The sequence below is a fragment of the Dreissena polymorpha genome, chromosome 14 (assembly GCF_020536995.1).
Source record: "Dreissena polymorpha isolate Duluth1 chromosome 14, UMN_Dpol_1.0, whole genome shotgun sequence".
NCBI classification, from domain to species: Eukaryota; Metazoa; Mollusca; class Bivalvia; order Myida; family Dreissenidae; genus Dreissena; species Dreissena polymorpha.
Genome location: NC_068368.1, coordinates 26,041,139 through 26,063,069, shown reverse-complemented (window position 1 = coordinate 26,063,069; position 21,931 = coordinate 26,041,139).

The following is a 21,931-nucleotide window of genomic DNA, read 5'->3' as shown; positions in this document are numbered from 1 at the left end:
ATACCTTGAGAATTTCACTTAAGATGGGCGTCATTACACAACGCTTACTTGTATGAAACGTATGGGAGTCTTAAATAGTAACCAAAGAGCTGCTTTAAAATAATAACAAAAAACAACAACAACATCATCACACATGTAGACAGTAATTCATATAATAATACTTGCTAACTGATAACATCGACATTGATCTTTCTGTTGTTTTCTGAAATCAAATATTGAACTTGATGGTCTCATATTTCAGACCTGTGTGTCGGCTTGGTGAGCGTACTCTGCGACGGCATATTCAACGGTATTCTGCGCGAGAAGTGGTACTTGGGTGACGTCATGTGTCGCATTTGGCACTATGCTATGTTTGCAGTCATAATTGTGTCGAACAATCTTCTAATTGGAATGAGTGTAGACCGCTACTTGGCCGTACGATATCCGTTGAGGGCGATAACCGGAGGTACCGTGTTAGTAGTACAAATACTTGATGATAGTAAAACATATAGACACTTGTGCAAATGTTGCTTGGCCTACAATACTGCGAAATTAATTAATCAAGTGCTAATATGATGTTGTAACTTAAACAATACAATACTAATGTGATCTGCCTTTTGTGATGTGTCGGGTAACATAATATGTCCACTGTCACATTTCAGAGTACCGTCCGTACAAAGCCATAATAATCGGCTCATGGATAATGGCCTTTCTGATCCCTGTTTGGACTTTTCCGTACATTGGCACCGTCCTTGTTGGTTCCTAATATTACTGTAAAATTGCGTTCACAACTGACATTGGGTGGCAGGTATGTTTCCCTTTAATTTTATTATTTATAACTAGGAAAACATACTATTAAATGCAAAAAAAACACACACGTACAAAGGCAATGATATGAAAATATAGCTATGCGCTTTTGACTTAAATAAAACAAATACTTAAATAATTAAGTAAATAAAGGTTTGATTTAACAGTAATACAAATCCAAAAACATAAGCAAAAACAAACTATTGTTACTTCAAGCTGTTCTTACATTTTAAGGCCAAGCCTATTGACATTTGAATAGAGGACAATACCTACAACATAATATTCATTCTCGCAATTCTCAACCAATGTAGGGTATTGTTATTAAAGATTGTCGTTTATTTTATTTCAGCTTTACGTCACTTGTACACTGCTCGTTGTGTTCTTCATCCCATGCCTCGTTGTCTCCGTCTGCAATGTCGGCAATTCGGTTGTAGTCTGGAATCATTGGCGCCAAAGAAGAAATCTCACCGAAATCACGGAAATGAACACAACGTTAAAAGGTATATTTATCTTTGAAATAATAACATAATTATATAAATGTAGCATGTTAATGTGTACCTGTTGTGCAATTTACTTGCTTGTTTTATTATTGTATACTACTAATAATAATACATTTGGAGTGGCACAGTTTAAACAGTTTCTGTATAATTTAATGGCATTCACATTGTTAATTTAAACTCTGCATACAAAAGTTTTTTTAAATAACTAGTTCGTAAAACAAACTAAGTAATATGTGTGGATTATGTCAGAAACAACTTTTCCGTCATGTCACAAACCAAGGAACGAGGGTTTACTTCCAATAGCCAGGATAAAAACAATAAAGATGACCTTGAGAAAGATGCTTAAGTAAGTATGTTTTCATATATGATTGATTCCGTAAGTTGTAAGCCGTAAGATGCCCTATGTATAATTTATCATTATAAAATGTGTTTGGTTAAATATTAAACGTAACTAGCAATACACAAATCTATCATAATTACTTCGCCAATTAAGATTCTTTTGTATATCCTGGTAAATAACGAATCTGGACATGACAGAGCTAATGAGCTGCTGTAAGCTCTCAACATGCTGGATTGTTGCTCACTGACCTGGCCTCTCTAGGTATCTGATATTGCACATAATTTAGCGAGAAAAATACTGGACATGAAGTCAACCATGCATTATTTCATAAACTATTTCAGCGTTCGTTATTTGCTTGCTGCCGGCAACAGTGTTTCACATTCTTGACGTATTCAACATAAGTGTCTTTGACTCTCGCTACTACATGGCCCTGCAGCGCTTATATCCCCTCAACAGTGCGTGTAATCCAATTATATTCTTGTTGTTCAACAAGCACATGTTGCCTTGCTGGTCGTAACAATCCTCGGTTAAGACAAAATGTTATGAAAGTGTCAGAACAACGAAAACCTATAAATGACTAGTGATTTTGTTACCTGGATCAGAACTTTGAAGAAAAACAAGGACATTAAAAGCAAGACGGCGTTACTGAGATGAGTGACATTTAACTGGTATCTTATCAAAGCATTCGACCATTATTTAGCACCCTTAATTACGCGTGTTATATCAAGCGTTTGACGAATGGTTAATGTAGCATATACACCTGAATTGTATTGCTTCATTTCAAGGTACGATATGCATGTATTTATTGGATTGAATAAACTGCATATACATGTAAAGTACTTGCGATTTTATTTTGTTTATTTTAGAAACATTACCAGTACATTTTCATGCATCAAAATAAACGTGTATCGCTTAATTAAAACGTGTATACATTTATTGATTAACGTTGGTTCAGATTCGAACACGTATTTTGTTCGTTAACATACAAGATCCAACAATAACATGAAATTGTGGAACTCGTTTCAAAATTTAGTGTTCTATATTTTGCACGCTCGATACATGCACGATATCAATTTTAATCGCAGACATGCTGATACTCTTCCACATTGTGTTAAGAAAAGCCTTGCATTATTCATGTCACAAATATTTTGAATTTTAAAATTAAAAATGAACAGTTCTATATCAAGACGTAAACGAAATTCACAACAACACCAATATCTTCAGTTAAAAAACGATATAGTTTATGGCGATACTTTGACTATTCTTAGCACTGAATAAATCTTAATAACTTATTTGATTGCCTCTTGAAAATATAGATTAGCAATATACCATATAATTGGCAACACATGACATTTCACCTTTCACGTCAATACCTTCAATGCAAACAGCGAATCTTAAGTCATTCGTTTAGTTAGACGTAACAAAAAGATTTACCGTGGCGTGCTTATCATAATAAAACTCACGTATAAATGGCAACATGTGCGCAATTGATATTGTGATGACCAATTTTAAAAATGCCGAATAAAAATTGAGCATATATTGGTCACTGAACTTAATTAAGTAAATAGTAAATACCACTACGTTCGGAACACGTTTTCTTGGACTATGCAATTGGCGAAACATAAAGAATTTGTGTTGAAAGAACAAGGGACATGATTTGATAAAGCGAGTAGACTGGTTTTGTCATGCATTTGGCAAATCTGCCCAAAACAATTAATTTGCAAACTTTTCTAAAAGAGTATGTTAAATCAACAGTATTATTTTGTTCAAAGTTTAATTCAAAAGCTAACGAATATATAATGTAAGAATATTGCTCTTTTGCAGATTAGTTGTGATTTTGTGGGGTTAATCATTCGTTTTGAACCATTACGATCATGTATGTATTCATGTGATTCTCGAAATCTGTGTTAAATACAGATGTTAAGCTTGCTTACTAAAATAACGTTTTGTGTCATACTGTAAATTCATTTTCAAATAATTTGCACACTGATGTAAGTAGGTGTGCATTTTTTGGCGTTATTTCATATGAATCTCTTCAGTGGACGATTTAAATAATAGTCTAATTTTATAATTGACAAACGAAATATGTGCACAGAATTGTTTCAGTATTTACTGTGTTTGTTACCATGACTTAAAAAGCTAATATTTTTAACCTTCGGATAGCAAAACTCGTCGTCGCATTACATATTGTATAAATCTTGTGTAGGATCGAATAATTCAGTATGGCTCGATAGGTCTTTTTCGGCCGTTGGTTTACTACTTACATGTACCCCGGGCATTCTTTAGTATACTTACATGAACCCCGGGTACGGTAAATACACTTAAACGTACCCGGTCGATATAAGATTGTACTCGAATTGTTTTCCCGCCCAAAATCCGATGTCGTTAAACGCGCTACCGATTACCGTAAAACGATATTGTTTATCTTAAACTTACTTCTCTTTAAAAAAAAACAACTGCATCGACATTCTTTTTGAGTATGAGTTTCGATAATATAGAGGCTATTTAACAGACAATTGACATAAATATGAACATAATAAATTTAAAAAAACGACAACGACCGATTCAGAGTTAAAATTCCCGGTTACGCTTTAGTATATTTACCGTACCCAGGGTATATGTAAGCATACAAAGGAGAACCCGGGATACATATAAGTAGTTCCCGAGCCGACACAGACAAATCAAGCTTCAGTTTGTGAAATGGAGATTCTTTAGTTTTACTGCTATTGTCTGCAATATACAAGATTTATCGATCAAAGCTTCCTAAGCCACCTTAGAACGATCATGCACATATTTGGGAGGTTGAAATCCTTTTTCAGCACGGCAAATGTAACTAACAAAAACATTTTTGCCACACAAATTGCTAATTCCATTTGTGTATTTTACGTGGAGATATTTTGACTTATTCAGAAAGATGTAATATCGATCATTGCCGGAATATCGATCTTTGTCATTGTGTGGCAAAAACGTTTTTCAATACATTTGTTTTTTTCTACTAAGTGTCTGAATCACTGATGTATTGCCATCAAGAAATCTCGACATGATCGTCAACGCCGCCCTTTGAAATAACATATACAGTATAACAATTCTAAAAATGTCATAACAACATTTATAATTAAAACATTCCCAGAGTGAACAACACAATTGCGAGTATATGGAAATAATGATGTTTATAATAAATTAATTTCCAGGCAGTTGTGTACTCAATATGAAATTCCGTTCTTGAATTAAGGCTTTCGATATTTTCAAATGTGTGTGCCTTATAAATTGCAGAACAAATGATTCGCGGTGCAACAGGACAGATGCTGCAAATATTCTGAGAATATTACCGAAATACTAATTTTTCACACGATTACTACAACTGAAGTAACATCTATGCAGATTTCTATTTGAATATATCGACTTTGATTAAAAATATGGAACACAAGTCACCATTATTGTAAATTTGAATAAATCTAATATTATATAGGGCGTTGGGAACATCAACATTCTTTAATTACACACTACGTTAAACAAATAAAAATGGTTAACTTCGATGTTCAATGGTTTATATTATATGACGTTAAGTATTAAATATCATGCAAATGCACTTATTTGGTAATTCTTGGACTATGTAAAGTTATTTTGTAACGATTAACTTATTTTTTGAAATTAGATTTAAACTTACGTTCAATGCCAACATTGACAAATCAATATCAATTCACACGAAATACATAATAAATACACCACTCAAAAATTAGTTATGCAGAGCATGAACTAATTTGGAATCATGGTAAATTATCAATTATAGGTGCATAAATATAAATATAACAAATAAAAAAATAAAAAAATATGGACTTTATTTTTACCGCCAGATTAAATTCGATAACTGAGTAAATATTTACAAACATATACATAAATATAAGTGCAAATGAACAGTTACCATAAATTTGTGTTATGATTATCTCCGTTTGCGTGTTCAGCTCATGATAAACGCGAAATGTGATGATGCGTAAACGATAGTATTTTGTTTTATTTGGATGTGTATAGCTTAACTTCAACTTTTAAACACACGACACACAGTTCAAAAATTATTAACAGCACAATAGTTTGTCATAATAAAGGCAGCTTCTATTTTTTCCATTTAACTTTAGTTTTCCCATGCCCGAATCGGACTGATGGTATTCCTGTATTGGATTCACTTATGATCACAATATTGAGTCTGTGTTCAGATCGTTTTTGCTTGATCTTCATACACTCTTTTGGTGATAATGACCAAATTATAGTACATACATATAGTATTATAGTACATACTCAGGCAGGGTAAAATATATCAGCTAATAATATGTTATTTTATGGTGATCGAATACACAGGAAAATTTGGTACATTCTAATTTAGAAAGCTATGTACTTTGAAGAGGATAGACCCAACAAATCGGGTAAAGTAAAAAGATGTATTAGCAACATCGCTTTTAGGATATTTGATGTTTTACAAGACTGCTCATGGATGCAATCAGAAAAATAATTTGTAACGGAAAACGCACAACGTCTTGATGGTACTTAATGTGAATCAGACATCCATATGTTGTGTAAAAAAGGAAATTATCTAGCTAATAATGCACACATAAATCAAATTGCGATGTCAATTTGTTTGCTCATCTAGTTAGAATAATAGAACACGTTTCGGTCGTGGTTAATTTGTAAAGCAGACCGATTCCGTAATTTCAGTCAAAGATTGAATTTATAATATATTTAAACAAGGAGTTTTTTCGATCCCTCTTAGCTTCGAGTGCTCGCTTTCTCTAAAGACAGTCACTTTAAGCACTTTGCTAGGGAAATAAAACTTGATACCATAACGAAAAGAAAACAGAAGTGTTTACATTCAAATTTTACACAGATTACCCCCTTTCAGAGACTTGGTATCTTTTGAAATATGGATACAACTTATATTAAAACCTAGTAAACTTCATCAAGTAACACGCCAAACGTTTGAAGCAAACATCGTTTCATATAAAGTTAGCGTTTTTATCGAAACTATTATCTAATGTTGCTATATTACCTTTTTGATCATTAATTTTTGTTACCACTAATTTAACGTGTCCTTTGGAAGTCATAAAATGCATATTGAATATACAACCAAGTTAAATGAATGTAGCTTAACACAGAAAACTAGATATTTAGAAATAAAGATGGAAACAAAATAAATAATTAGTGTGTAATTAGTGTAGTTAAAACAATATATTGTCATAATTGAGATACTTAAAGAAAGACCAATTCTAAATGCTCATTTCGATTTTTTATTCACGCTTTAAAGTGGAATGTTTTATTAACTTGTCATTTTCCCACGTTCTATGACATACTAATTTAGTATGTACCTTTAAATTATCTTAATGAAATATTGATGTATTTATGTATAAAATACAGATGCGCAGATCAAAGTCAGTATCTCACATTGTGACATCATCCGTCTTTAACGGCTAGAAAAAAACGGACTTTTAAATAACGTCATCAATGGTTAAATCTTCATGACGTCACGATGACATTTGTATCTTGCAGGTAACGTCAAGCTATACAACGAAATAGCATCTAACGTTAAGCTGACAAAAAGCATCATTGCTACCATATCGGTGTCTTTAAGGATACAACTAATTCAACATAATAAAAACGAATTTATGTATTCATTACTCAACAAAATATATCCGCATCATATAAATACCATTTGTACATATTTTCTAACAGTTGCATACATGTTGATAAACTAAAACAATCTGTATATAGGTGAACACGACTTTATGACATTTATTGGAAGATTGCTTAAATGAATGGCAATACGTTGATTAACACGAATCGGTTCGGATTCAAGGTAACATTTACCTTTTGATAATAGCAATATTGGCTATGAAAACTGAATTTCACAAACGGTCCTATGAAAATTGTCGTTTCTTGCCATCACCGTAACACGTCTGACTACGGTTGCAGTTATCACCTTTCTACACTTTCAGCTGATTTTCATCGTAGCCCGACAGAAAGGCATTAATAGGCTTCACGTCTTCATATTAAATCGTGCTGTTGCAGGTAATCCACCTTGATATGCACATATACATCAATTCTCATTAGAATATTACTATTATGGTATTATGCCTTCGAATGATTCTCAACATTGTCATACATTTATACACGTTTTTATTATTTGCCCACAATTATATCTAATTTAGTTTTATATTATATTTCGGACTCAGTATTTTTTGCAATTGTTTTTATAGCAACGAAATGCAGGGAAACCACCTTAATATTCAGATAAACATCAATTATTATTAGAATATTAGTATGATTGATGTATGCCTTTGCATGATTCTCAAGATTGCCAAAAAGTACACACGTATTCATCACGTGCCCACAATTTTATCAACTTTGTTTGAATATTATATGTCGGACTTAAACATATTGTTAATCGAATGTTTTATAGAAACGAAGTGACTGAATGTCATAACTACATATTGCACGATACAATACAGTGTTATAGTGTGCGTCAAATGTAATTTAGCAATACATACAAGAAAATACAACATTAACATGGAACTCACCACAAATAATCAGAGCCTTTTGAACAGATCACTAGCTATATGTTATTTGTGAGATTTATTCTTCAATATCATATGTGTAATATGTGTTGTGATTATGTAATCTAGTGAACACATTATTGCATTTAATGTGATTTTTTGTTCGATAATTTGTTACATCGACCGAATAAGGTGACTCGATGATAATACAAATCGTTATGAACAGATGATAAGCGATATTACTTTAATAATAATATATATATTTCTATCTGCTCATCGGCGTATTTGCTGATTTTCGACTATATGTTTGTATATATAAAATACGTGCAGCAACACGTATTTATAGTCCTAAAATTCATTTATGGAGATCGATCAATTGCTTCCCATTTTTTCTACTACTCCGAGATTCCGCCACAAATTGAAGTGCCCTGAATGCATAGTTCTGTTATTTTCTTTAGGTGATGGAACATCTTTAACACCCCTTGAACCGACATTTTAGATTGAAACCATATGACAGTCACGTGACTTTAACAGCAGAAGCCAAAATCAACTGTCTTAAAAGAATTGTCTGTATGTTGATGTTAATTTTATAAAAAGAAAAAAAAAGTAATAGCAAAAATTATCAAAATGTTGATGGTAATCAATTCAGATCGGAATACTTATTTGTTTTGTTCTCATTGTTTATAAAAAATGCGAGTAGTTGTCGGTGTTGACACTTCCCATGTACGCACACAACCGTGACGTCATTCGTTACTTGGATAGAGCGCACGCGCAAAAAATCTGTCATCGACTGTAATAGGTGACCGACCAAAACAGGTGACTTGACGATATTTGAGAACTGTATTCGAATAAGTTTGCCGCCATTCGACTACGCGATTTATACAAACTCAGTGTTTAAACTGCAAGCGTTTTTCGTCAAATTGTTTCAATAAATGAGCAAAATGTAATATTTATGTTTAAAAATATTTCAATGTTTGGCACATTTTCGTAACATTCCCATCTGTAGACTGTGTCAAAATGTTTACACAAATTCAGCAAAGTATTTCGGAACTGTTAAAAATCGGATCTTGTGAATTTGACTGTATAGCTATTACATTAGTATTAACTCTCATTTAGGGCAAATGGTAAGTCCATTTCAAATAATTGGTTCAATATCATGTATGTAAACATTGTATCTAATACAGAATTTTGGATTTAATCATTGTGTAGGTATCATTTTAAACATTCGTTTTTTTTTCTTATGAAGACATTTGTGGTCGTTTGGTGTTCTTTACCGCAATGTTATTTATATCAATATTCTTAGGTAAGCGGGCCATACCGCGCATTTGCTAAGCGAATAAGCGTTGAGTTGCCAAATAATGCAAATACCTTTTTTTTTGTGAAATTATTGAGCAAATCACTGATATTGTAGTCCTCGCAAATTTTTTTTTCTTGCCGATGACGATTTAGGACCGACATAGAATTACTTAATTATATGACTAAATACGTATCAGCTTATGTCATGAAAGCACCCACGCCAAGTAAAGAATACCATGTGATTTTGTCAAGAATTGTCTCATAATTCTTGCATCTTTATTTTTTTATTGAAACACCAATAAACATATTTAATACCACATATGGTTAAATAAGTGGTAAAAAGTCCTTTAATGCAATAGTTTTATTTTATATACATACAATATTTCATTTGAATGTGTTTTCTTAATTGTAACAAATTATGCATTGTTTATTATTTGTCTTATCCTTCTAACGGGTTGGTGAGTTTGAAGAATGTTGTCGACATGCTGAGGCAAAAGATCAACACATACATCCGCCATATGGATAATAGGGGCGCGGATATGACAATTATTACTTTTTATGGCACTTTGTGTCGTTCAAGCGGGTGTCACTTGAGCATATTGTCGGTTTGACGACTTTCAAACCCGTTTAAACCCGAACAAATGGCGCTTATAACGACAATTTGGACATTGTTATTCATTCTCGTTTTGCGTGGTGTTGTGTTTGCGTCTTAAAAACCCTCAAAGTTGCCGGAACGATATGGATTAAATCAGCAAAATGTGTCCGACAGACTGCCGGTCTTGTGTTTGTGCGAATGTGTGTTCTTATCGAAATAGAATACTTACACTTGCGGCGTCTTCAAGTATGCTTTTCTTCTGAAACCCATTATAAAAACAATTACATAAGCGGCTCCTAATACATAACTACAAACGCATTAAAGCGACATTATAAAAAAAATTGATAGCAGGGGTGGCGAAATCAAATGTCCGAGTTGCCCGAGTCTTACATTTGCTTGTCTGGGCATCTGATCTTTTTCAATTTAGTTGACCGTGGACAACCAGTCGGGTCGAGGAATACAAAAAAATACATTGAATTAAAGCCGTAATTAATTTTTACAAAACCGGATGTTTGCACGCGATTACATTGTCAGTGCAATTTGCGGAGAAATGAAGCTAAAATACGGACACTCTCCTGCGTAGTGATCTCCCTTATTCTATAAGAGACCGGGAGCATGCTGCATTTTCAACAGTCTGCCTGACTGTTAGACAGACCACAGACTGTTTTTTTTATTTTACAAGCAGACATTCTATACATGATGGTGACGTCACTTAGTTATTGTCACAAAGATCGTTTGTTGACACATTGACAATCAGATGGAAATAAAAGTATCGAACTAATATGATCAAAACACGGTCTACCTTATTACAGACGACCATTCTATACATAGATGGTGACGTCACTACGTTATTGTCAGTAAGACCGGAGTGAACAAAATGACAGACAACTTTAACGGTAAAGATGGAACGTTTAAAAAAAAATCTTCCTCGACAGAGCAGAATAAGCTTTGCAAGATTTAAAGTTTGAAAAAGTCTAAATATTGTTTATAATATACTGCTATAATGAATGTACCATGGAAATACAACTATAACTAAAACAAGCAAATACTACTCATTTTAATTAATTCCACATTATTTAACAACATTAATCAATAAATGCGTTTATAGTTTATATAAACAATAACGGACAAGTGTAGTTCAGCAACGGACAAGTTAAATTTCTTAAATGGTTGTCCGTGGACAAGTATACTTTTTTGAGATATCGCCACCCCTGGATAGTATAAAACACTGACACCTGCTTAATGATAAATCTTCCAAGACAAATATTGTCGATTCAATTAATTATATATATATATATATATATATATATATATATATATATATATTTATTTATTTATTTATTTATTTATAGATATAGATATAATTTGTGCCAAAAAATGATTCAATGATATGCCTGTTTATAACAAAGAGATATTATTTAGGTTCTCTCGAGTTCTTGAACACACCGTCTTTATCCTGGCTTCAACTAAGTGGAACCATTGTGTTAGTTTGTTTAACGCAAATACAGACTTAATGTCTGTTAAAACATCATTTTTGTGTACTTCAAAAGGGCAGATTGATGGAATTTTGACTAGTTCATTACGATTCGCAAGTGATTACAAATAATATTGAACACAAATTTAAAAAAACACGTAATGTCTGTATTTGGAATCTATTCTAAGATTGGACTTGTTTTGTATTGTATCTACATGTACTTGTATTATATTCAATTGTATGAAATGTATATGTTGTATCATTTATATTTTATATATGTGTTATCAATTTAACAATACGTATTACCTTATCCGACATTTTGTGAGTGAGCACAACAAACATACATAAAATATCGCTGCAACCAAAATTGTTCCTGTAATGCTTGCATCGTTAATGGTATACACTTAACATTCCAAACCTTAAATAACTTTGAATTGATCGTTTTCTAATAATTGATCCAATAACCTCTGAATGTGTTTGCATGGTTTCTCATGAACACCAAGTCATGAACACCAAATATAAAATATTTTTTTCAAATAGGACCTGCTTGTCAATACATACGTTTCCTTGTTTTGCAACTCCTTATTTTTGTTGTAAATTATATAAAGCGCATTTTGCGGATCGCCAATATGTTTGTACTTGAAATGCTAACAACAGAGCCGTCTGTAAGCTAAGCTATATTTTTTAAACAAGTATCACAAGTGAAAAATATATAGAATAACGTTTTTAAGCACAAGCAGTGCATAAACAGAACTTTTCCAACAGTTCACCTTAAATAAACCCATTATTTGATAAGCTGTTATGTTTCATCTGTTTTACGTTAAGGATGTGGTGAATCATCACATACAGATAGGAATCCGTTATAATATTTTATATTTTGATCGTCGATCAATCAGCACAAAATGTTTTAAGGCGCTGTATTCTGGATAAAAACCAAGCAATGACCATTACGTAATCCCTGATACAAGTCTGTTGCTCCCTGGCAAACAGTAGTCGTTGCTACTTACAAGGCAAAATATAAAATCATTTCAATTATGTTTTCAACTTTAGTTCTTGAGATACAGACCACGCACGCCGAGCACATACTACGCACATTTTAGAAGGCGAACGCTGTTTAAATGTTTTAATTTAAGAACAAGATTCGCGCCAAAATAGCAATTGTATCCGTTATACAGTGTGCGTCACCTTATTTGAGCAGCAATGAAAGGCAATGCCACACCCAAAACATGTAATACAGAATTGCATCATGTCAATGAATTGCATTCTGGCAATATAGGTCATAATTAAACCACAAGTCACAACTATCCATGTGTGTTACTGACATAAATGATCAAACATTATTTATAACAGGATACAACCTACTTAGAACTGGCACACATTGTATTCATAGTGCATACACCAACACGTCGTGTTACATGCACCAAGCATCAATTAATATCAATCAGATGCACAGTTAACCTACGAGAATTCCTCCGCAACGATCCGAGAACTAGAACGTTGAAGTCTTTTATAACAATAATCAGTATAGTCTGTTTAAGTGTGCGTTGTATAAATTGTTTTACCATAACAATGCTTATCATATTACATCAAACTTCATACTTAGTAGTGATCCTTACTGCAGCCGGATAAAAAACAGCACACCAGCCTCAGGACGTTGAAGTCTGTATTATTGCAAATCGGACACTACTTAAATACAATGATTATGTGTAAATTACTAAATAGTGTAATGGCACAATGTGAAGTAACCGCAACATGTATTGGCAATATTTAATTATCAACACTTTCATATTTATTCATGCAGTTAAAACCCTAAAATGATATCATAACATAAAGCTTTACCTAGTTGTGTTGAGCTGCATATTACCTTGAGTTGATTACCAGGAAACTACATTTAGTCGATACAACACCACGCCTTGGCCGCGGTTTTGTCAATATCCTTTCCAAGCTGGAAGTATTTAGTCTATTATTCTGCGTTTTCAAGGATCGTTTGTGTCAATCATTATGGCATGTCTGCTTATGACGGTAGTCATAATCACCCGTAAGTTGCATGGTCTGGTGAACCCAACATAAATATAGCAACAGGCTTAACTTCTTCACATCCAATTTTGTAACTGAATGTATATGTCTGCCTCACTATTAAGTGTATTACTTGAAACACATATAACACCTCTCATTTTATTCTGTATCAACAACATTTGCGTTCTTTACTACAATATCATTTAAAATATTCCTGCGTAGGATATGTATGCCTGAATTTGAATAATTTTCTGCATAAACATTTAATTAAGGCGAAATGTTATTTTATTTATTTTTCCCAGCATGCAATCTCATATCACATGCTCATGAAATATAGATGTATCCCGTTTTAATTTAAAAGTCTATGGGCTCTTGTTTGGTAGTAACACATATTTCTTATCACGTACATAACATTTCAATGAATTCTATTATTATTGTCAGCAATACTTGTCATTCAAACAAATTGAATAAGTTTAAGATCGAAGTTTATCTCTAAAGCTACCTCAATATATTGCGTGATAACAGCGAAATTATCTTCCATTCGAATGAGATACCTCCAATGTGCTTAATATAAATAGTGTATTATACTGGCAATAACTTATTTGATTAATACAATGAAACGTACGCTAGCAAAGCATCCAATTAATTGGCACCTCGTGACTTTTTATCTTGTTCGCCATTATAATTTCAGTAACCAAATAATTTTCAGTTAAGTTTCACAATACAAAAGCTTGACCGTAAGATACTAAGCATAATATAATTTTTGTTTAAATGACACCATATACAATGACAATAGTTAAATGATGATTGTTAAGCATTTGAACTATAAATAGAAACTAAATCACTTAACATTAATACGATACCCGTTAATTATATAACCAATGCTTCTACTTTCGGAACACGAATTAAGCGACTGTAGAGAGGTTGTCAAACATACGATCAATAATTGATCATACAGCTAGGCTGGCAATCTAATGGGTTAAACCATCACAAAACAATAACTTCATTACTTACCGAAGTGTTTGTAAAAAAACAACAAAACAACAGTAAATAATATATGTTAAATATCAATATAAGATGTTATGTTTATATCCGTAATGACAACTGTGCTTGTTCAGGCTGTTTATGGCTTAAGGGCTGTGTTGTTTGTATTATTTCGTAAACGTTTAAATTTTTCAACTTGTCTTATGCTTCGAAATCAGTTTTGAAGTTGCTAACCATTTAATAAGTGTGTGTGTGCTTATTTTTTGTTAATGATTGCATATTTATGTGTTTATGTGATATCTATGACCTGAGTTAATTCATACTCTGAAAAGCAATTCCGCGTTTCTAAAACAAATCATCTAATACAAGTGCAATTATATACGATTATATCTTAAGACGTAATGAAAAAGGTATCGATTGGTATGAATGACTGCATGTTTCAATAAGGCGGGCGATTTCAAAGATAGATTAGTCGATAATAAACATCTAACTTGCTTAATGATTAGAACAATAATGTAATTTATGTTATGCTTTATAATGCTGACAGTTTGATGTACAACAAACGCATTTACCTTTTTTTACACTTAATACTATTTGTGTGAATAAGTTTATATTTTATGAGCCAATAATACCAAAACACATAACTACGTTTTGTAACACGGTCGTTCCCAACAAGCTTTATTAGCGTTTTTTTATATGTTAATTGTGACATTGGAAATAAGATTAAAAAACGTGAAACATAGAAATAAACACCATTTGTTCTCCACAATTGATATATTAAATCTGACGTGTGTTGTTAGTTATACCAAATTATAATAAAATACAAATAAAACTAAAACCCACTCGGAACATTAAACAGTATTCTGCAGTTGGACTGGAGTCATGTTAACGTGTAACGTAAAGGGCGTGCCGTTTTGTGTTGAGGGGTATCATAAAAGTTGCAATATCGTTCATGGTATGGTAATGTGAACAAACAGATGTGCATTTTATTATGCATCTTTCAAACTTATGAAGGTCTACAGCAATGTATATTTTAGTGTTTTAGAGCCTTTTTTCACGTATTGTAATATCAACGAATATCTTAGTATCACTGAACACGAAATAGCGAAGATCACTATCTTATAGTTTTTTTAAATATAATTTTGGAAAACAGTCTGTCTCATTAGCAAATATACGAAAAGCAACGCATACTTCATATGGCTACATAAACATAGAGCTTTAGGCATTCACGTGTAACGATATAAAAGGGTAGCCAATATGATCATTTTATAGTAATTAGTTCTTTGGAAGTATTTATCATAATTATTTATATGGCGTTTTGACGGTTCTTACCATGAGTATGCCTTCTTTGAATTACAGATTGCTTATTTCCTGCTAGTGCTATCTTTGGCACGAATTGTAGAACAACAGGTAATAATGTTTATCACCAATAAACCGTTGGCAGTACAATTCACATGTTATTCAAGTGTTGGCAAACTAATTGAAGCCTGTAATACATGCAGTATCGGTTTTATTTTCTGACAGTACCTTTATTGCATTTTCATTACGTTTTCCAATGAAATATAACTAGGAATGTTTTTGGTACTTGATATATACAAATAACATAACACATTAAATAGGTGTTTTATTGAACCATATTTAGATTTAATGTGATTACAGTACATGTGATTGTGATATATTTCGTTGAATACATGGTTTAACAGGCGTTATATAAACGAAAACGAAATAAATATACGATGGATACTATTTTTTATATTTAGTTTTAATTAAAAATGATACCTAAACAACATCGTCGTAGCCACACACACGTTGGTGTCCGATTTAACAATAAAACAAACATAACATTTTTTTGAAGTACCACCCCAAACAAAATCGCACTGCAGCAGACACGCACGCAGGCACAAAAATACATTACTAACAAAACTATTGGAGCGCGAGAATTTCTTTTGAACCTTTTATTATTGCAGACAGTTTTGTTTTACAATCATAGACATTGTGGTTCAGTATGCACAGCGCCTATCAGCTCGTACAAAGAATTAAACATTACACTGTCATATTTAGAGCACAGCGCCTATCAGCTCTTACAAAGAATTGAACATTACACTGTCATATTTAGAGCACAGCGCCTATCAGCTCGTACAAAGAATTCAACATTACACTGTCATATTTAGAGCACAGCGCCTATCAGCTCTTACAAAGAATTGAACATTACACTGTCATATTTAGAGCACAGCGCCTATCAGCTCGTACAAAGAATTCAACATTACACTGTCATATTTAGAGCACAGCGCCTATCAGCTCTTACAAAGAATTGAACATTACACTGTCATATTTAGAGCACAGCGCCTATCAGCTCGTACAAAGAATTAAACATTACACTGTCATATTTAGAACACAGCGCCTATCAGCTCTTACAAAGAATTGAACATTACACTGTCATATTTAGAGCACAGCGCCTATCAGCTCGTACAAAGAATTAAACATTACACTGTCATATTTAGAACACAGCGCCTATCAGCTCTTACAAAGAATTGAACATTACACTGTCATATTTAGAGCACAGCGCCTATCAGCTCTTACAAAGAATTAAACATTACACTGTCATATTTAGAACACAGCGCCTATCAGCTCTTACAAAGAATTAAACATTACACTGTCATATTTAGAGCACAGCGCCTATCAGCTCTTACAAAGAATTAAACATTACACTGTCATATTTAGACAAACACCAAGACAGTTTCAATCAATGTTACCTTCGTGTATGTTGATTAAATCATTACATCGATGATTGGGAAATAATATCAAGACACGTCAGAACGTAACAATCAAATACGCATTTTATTTATTCAATTTGCTTACTATCAATAACAACATGTCTTGTTAATAATAAGGTATAACAATGGCACTGAAACGCGTGTGTCTTTTGCAGGTACACAGTTCATTACTTATAATACAATAATACAAAAACAAGAAAAGATAGTTTCCAAATACCAATTAGAATGGTGACAAATACATACCACAAATAAAACTATTATCTTCAATCTTAAAGATAATGATTTCTTTCTCATAACATCTCATACTCAGATATAAATTGATCGCGCCTTATAGTTGTTGAAAAATTTGAAACATGTTGGTTGTTTTAGTTTTGGTAGTAGTACGTATAGAAGTTATAGTATAAGTAGTAGAAGAAGCCGTAGAAGTAATATAAATAAAATAAGTAGAAGTAGCATCATTAGTAGTAATATTAGTAGTAGTTATATTAGTAGAAGTAGTTGTAATAGTTGTAATGGTTGAAGTAGTAGTAGAAGTAGTAAAAGTAGTAGTAGTAGTACACGTAGTTGTAGTTTAAGTAGAAGTAGTAGAAGAAGAAGAAGAAGAAGTAGTAGGAGTAGTAGTAGTAGTAGTAGTAGTAGTAGTAGTAGTTGTAGTAGTAGTAGTAGTAGAAGCTAAGTAGGTAGTAGTAGCAGTATTACGTAGCATAGTAGTAGGAGTAGTAGTAGTATAGTAGAAGTAGGTGAGTAGAGCAGGATAGTAGTAGTAGTAGTAGTATCGTATGTAGTTTGTTGTAGTAGTAGTCGTCGTAGTGAGTAGTAGTTAGTCGCCGATAGTAGTCGTAGTCGTAGTAGTAGTCGCTTTCGTAGTTGTAGTAGTGTAGTCGTAGTAGTCGTCGTCGTCTAGTGTTGTCGTAGTATAGTAGTCGTCTAGAAGTTGTTGTAGTAGTGTCATAGTAGTCGTAGTGAGTCGTCGTATCGTCTAGTTGTTAGTAGTGTAGTCTAGTAGTCGTTTTTCTCGTCAGTCGTAGTGTGTAGTAGTTGTAGTTTGTAGTACGTCGTAGTAGTAGTAGTTGTAGTCAGTAGTAGTAGTAGTCGTCTAGTCGTAGTCGTAGTAGTAGTAGTCGTAGTAGTCGTAGTCGTCGTCGTAGTCGTCGTCGTCGTCGTCGTCGTAGTCGTAGTCGTCGTCGTTGTCGCCGTCGTCGTCGTCGTCGTCGTCGTCTCGTCGTCGTCGTCGTCGTCGTCGTAGTCGTCGTCGTCGTCGTCGTCGTCGTCGTCGTAGTAGTAGTAGTAGTCGTCGTCGTAGTAGTAGTCGTCGTCGTAGTAGTAGTCGTAGTAGTAGTCGTAGTCGTAGCGTAGTAGTAGTAGTCGTAGTAGTAGTAGTCGTCGTCGTCGTCGTCGTCGTAGTAGTAGTCGTAGTAGTAGTCGTAGTAGTCGTCGTCGTCGTAGTCGTCGTCGAAGTCGTCGTCGTAGTAGTACTAGTAGTAGTCCTAGTCGTCGTCGTCGTCGTCGTCGTCGTCGTAGTCGTAGTCGTCGTAGTCGTAGTCGTCGTAGTCGTCGTAGTCGTCGTAGTAGTAGTCGTAGTCGTAGTAGTCGTAGTCGTCCAAGTAGTAGAAGTAGTAGTAGTTGAAATAGTAGTAGGATGAGGAGGAGGAGGAAAAGGAGGCGGAAGAGGAGTAGTAGTAGTAGTTGTTGTAGAAGAAGAAGTATTTATGGAATATAATTTGAATACATATGTATTTATAGCTTCCCAAACATGTATGGGGAAGCATGCAAATGATAATTTTGTGAACTATGTATTATAACAAATGTTTGCAATTTATATATCTGTACTAGCAAATAAACTCATTGTATACACTGCATGTGCAATTGCATGAACAAGTTCTTGTATAAATAGTTGTATCGGGGTATGCAGTAAATATTTACTTTTTTAAATATAATTAATACCTTTTTCAAATTCTACCATTTAAGCCGAATACATAGCTCTCCTGAGGCTTCTGTATTTGATATCAATGTAATTATTTTTGCAGTGTTACATTATAGATGTTACTCTGATGCATATTTATAATGATTTTAAACGTAGAGATAAATAGGACGGATAGCTGTGTATTTCAGTTATTTTTCTGAACGTTAGTTATCTCCTTTATTTCTCGTAAAGTCGTATTTAGTACATCTAACATGTTTCGAAATTATCTAGTTACCATACCAAGTATTGTAATTTGAAACGATGCAGTAGCGATGAACCATGTGAAAAAAAAATGATAATATTGTCAAAATGCATCAATAATACTCGCGGGAATAGCTGTAAAATTCCGGATATGTCGGTAAAATTAAAAGCATTTGACATTGAACGATGGCAATATAATGCATTCTATCATATGATATTACCATTTCGCCAATACTAAAATGAATCAACTTTTTGGCAACAATGACAATGTTTATTGATTTTAAATCATTATTTTATGATGCTGAAGTAATATTTGTCATTATCGCTAAATTTGTTTTTCTTATAAAATAAAAGTGTCAATTTGGATCTGTTTTACACGAAGTTGATGATGTAATTACTTCATTATAAAAAATATGACGTTATGAACAGAATGTCAAGCATAAATGTGTCTTGAACCTAACATTTGTATTATTATATGTGTTACTATTTAATTAATATTTTACAATCTGATTGAGGATACACCTGCTGACCAAAAAGTATTTAGAATTGTAAACACATAAGTTTTGAATTATGAAGCCACTTGTTTCGTGAATTTTGAAATGATTTTATATGTAGTGTTTAATTTTCAATACCGTTAATGTTTGTGGGAGACAATTTATGTCATAAACACATATGTTTCATGCAATACCATGAAATCATACTATAGCCTTGCAAAAAAAATATGCGAGTTGAAAAAAATGCTAGCTCAGGATAAATAAGTAAAGAATGGACTTTCCAGAGAACAGTTTAAAGATGGTTGAAAACAAAAACATGTTTACATATAAATGATTTGATTAATGATATTATTCATGAATTAAAACGGATGACCTTATGTCGTTTGCATGCCGTTATGTTATATACTCATAGACTAACATACAATCAGAAGCAGTGAACAAGCGTGCAAAACGATAGCTCGTTGGTTGACAACACTGTTGTAACTGTTGAAAAACAACCTTTACTAGATCCCAAGCTACCGTTGATTGCAAAAAGATCATTGTTATAAAGAAGTTTTTATCATTCCCTCATACTATTCTAGACATTTGATTATATGCGCACACGGCTTAATAAGGTATTAAACCCGAATTTCCGGAGTGATAACACGCGTAAAAGAATGATCTTTTTACTCAATCTTCGTTTTCATCAAACAGATTAAGCCCTCGTGCTTCAGCATTGCTATCAACACATTTCACATTACGTTGGAATACCAGGAAAGAGAATGAATGAATGTTGTTACCAAGATAATTTATTTGAGGCGTTTTCCCATAGCTTTAAATGATGTAGTATACTTGGCATAATGGCAGTATAATGTCCGTATAATTACACCGAAGGTGCTTCCTTTTACAAGAATGTATAAAAATGAAAAGGTTATACGAATAACAATTTCTTATAATATGCTTTAATTTAATATCAGACTTTCCATCGCTTTGACTTTAAGACATTCGACAGAAAGATAGTTAACAAATAATCATAGCTTATCTTAAAACGTGCACATGCTTTTTGGGAAAATCAGCGCATATATTTGTCAAACATATAAAACATTATTAAGTGTTAACCTAAACAATTTCTGTAACCTTATAGCATTTTCGTTTGATGTCAATAAAAGTTAACTTATTTCTGTGAGAACACTACCTACTTTTTTACTTGTCTAAGCGATAAACTGAATGTTGGTAACACACAAATACAAAATGACAAAAAGCTTACATGTAAAGTGGACATTATTTAAACGCAACTACATCTCATTTAAAGAAGATCATATTTGCAGTGTGCATATGATGGTTGTACATTTTTAAAATAAGCAGCAAATCAACTGTCTTAAAGTCATTATAACATTACACTGTTGATAGTTAAACACATTGTTCGACATTAAATCGGTCTTGGATCGTTAAACATACTATAATGAAGTGTTTGCTTTATTCAAATTACCATAGCAAAACATCCGCGTTTTATACAAAAATATTAGGTTTGACATGACATTAAAAGGCAACTCGACTGGTTTATATGGCAAAATACGGATGCATACATCATTCATAACGCTACGAGTCGACTGGTTTATATGGCAAAGTACGGATGCATGCATCATTCATAACGCTACGAGTCGACTGGTTTATATGGCAAAATACGGATGCATACATCATTCATAACGCTACGAGTCGACTGGTTTATATGGCAAAATACGGATGCATACATCATTCATAACGCTACGAGTCGACTGGTTTATATGGCAAAATACGGATGCATACATCATTCATAACGCTACGAGTCGACTGGTTTATATGGCAAAATACGGATGCATACATCATTCATAACGCTACGAGTCGACTGGTTTATATGGCAAAATACGGATGCATGCATCATTCATAACGCTACGAGTAGTAACGCTTATTCATGAATGCATACAGAATATTATGCACTCAAACAAGTTTA